Genomic DNA, 2,164 nt, shown 5'->3' with positions numbered 1-2,164 from the left:
CCGGGTCACCTCTGTCCACACCACTCGGGACTGGTTCCCGCCCCACGCCGGGTCACCTCTGTCCACACCACTCGGGACTGGTTCCCGCCCCACGCAGGGTCACCTCTGTCCACACCACTTGGGACCGGTTCCCGCCCCACGCTCCAAGCCGGGTCACCTCTGTCCACACCACTCAGGACCAGTTCCCGCCCCACGCTCCACGCCGGGTCCCGTGTCCACAGTCGCAGCCAGCAGGCAAAGGAAGCCTTCAGGGCCAGCGGGGTAGGGAGGCAGACAGCACAGGACCAGACTGCCTGCCTCTTGGTCCCTTACACACACCACACCCCCTCCCCACCACAGGGCCTTTGCACATGCTGCTTCCTATGTCAGTAACACCCTGTAAAACAAAAGCAACAAACCTGTTGTCAAGTCAATCCAACTCACGGTGATCCCAGGTACTAGAGTGGAACTGAGCTCCGTAAGGTTTCCTTGACTGTAATCTTAACAGAGAAGGAGCCCTGGTGACATGGTGGTTAAGTGCTTGGCTGCCAAATGAAAAGTCAGCAACTCAAACCCACCAGCTGCTCGACAGGAGAAAGACGTGGCAGTCTGCGTCTGTACGGATTACAGCTTTGGAAACCCTATGGGGCAGTTCCATTTTGTCCTATGGAGCTGCTATGGGTCAGAATGGACTCATAGCAATCGGTTTGGCTTCATCTCAATGGAAATGGGTTGCCAGGCCTTTCTTCCACAATGCTGCTAATTGGGTTTGAACCTCCAACCTTTTGGTTAGTCAAGCACCAACCATTTACACCATCAGGGACCAAGGGCCCGTGAGGGAGAGGCCTGCCTGCAGGCATAGCCAAAAGGCTGTCCTGACGAAACAACTGTATCCTGAGCGTTCCTGAACCTGAACTGTCCCTCCCCAGTAGAGCCCATAACTGTGAGGACAGTCTGTGAGTTCTGTGTGGCCACTGCAACCAATTATCAAACCCAACAGAGAAGCAGAGAGTGCCTTGGGAGGGACGGCTGGTGTCAGAATTGGTAAAGACGAGGGTGGAGGTAGGTTTGCGCCCCACCTCCTAGAATCAGCTCTGGGCTGTTGTTGATGGTTCTCCCGCCTTGAGAGCTTCAAAGAGGAGGACCAACACGTCCAGTACCCCCCGACATACGTACCATTTTTAACCTGATTTTTGGAAACAGATCACTAGGCCTGCCCTCCTAGCTCCCCCATCACAGCAACATGCAAGCCTTCTCTGACAGCCGGCGGTAGCTGTGCATAAGGCCCACGGGCTGGGAACCGAACCCGAGTCCCTCCGAGTCCCTGCGCGGAAGGCGAGAGCTCTACCACTGAACTAAGATGCAGCAGTGGGTCTCTCCTCGTCCAGAGCAAAGAATGAAGAAAATCAAAGACACATGACAACGATCAGTCCAAGAGACTAGTGGACCATGCAAACCTCGGCCTACATGGCCCCAAGACCAGGAGAACTAGCTGGGGCCCTGTCAACCAGTCGGAAAGGGATCAAAATAGGACATCCTGGACAGACTGCAGGGAAAATATGGAACAAAACTCAAAATCATGACAAAGCCCAGGCTTACTGGTCTGCTGGAGACTGGTCAAACCCCTGAGAATATGGCCCCTAGTCAGCCTTCAGGCCTGGAACTGAACTCACTCCCGTGGCTTCCAGCCAGACAACTGAGGAGCTACAAGGTGAACATTTACACTAGGGAGGTGTACTCCTTAGAAGAGTCAACCATGGGAGACCAGAGAGGCAGTATTTGCACAGGTAGAAAGTTCAGAAGGCAGGAATGACAGGAAAGAACAGAGTAACCACAAGGAGGAAGCAGAAGAGAGCTGTTATGTTGTGGGCGCTGCACTCAACATCATGAAACAAAATGTGTAGATTGTTGAATGGAAAATGCATTTGCTCTGTAAACTCTCACCCACATCACAATGGGGAAAAAAAAGCACTCAACCACTGACCCACCTCTGCCTCATGAGACAGGTAAGCACGAAGCCAAAAGATGGGTCAAGAGTAGGCTGGTCACAAACAAGGCAGGCCTAGGAGCTGAACATTTACATTAGGTGGATAGACTCCTTGGAGAGATCAATCATGGGAGAATAGAAGGGCTGCTTATGCACAGGGAGACAGCTCAGGGGGCAGGAGTGCATGGAGGGAAGGAC

The sequence above is a fragment of the Orycteropus afer genome, unplaced genomic scaffold (assembly GCF_000298275.1).
Source record: "Orycteropus afer afer isolate SDZICR_OR568_19922 unplaced genomic scaffold, OryAfe1.0 scaffold00048, whole genome shotgun sequence".
In the NCBI taxonomy this organism is placed as follows: Eukaryota; Metazoa; Chordata; class Mammalia; order Tubulidentata; family Orycteropodidae; genus Orycteropus; species Orycteropus afer.
Note: the sequence above shows the minus strand (reverse complement) of the source record.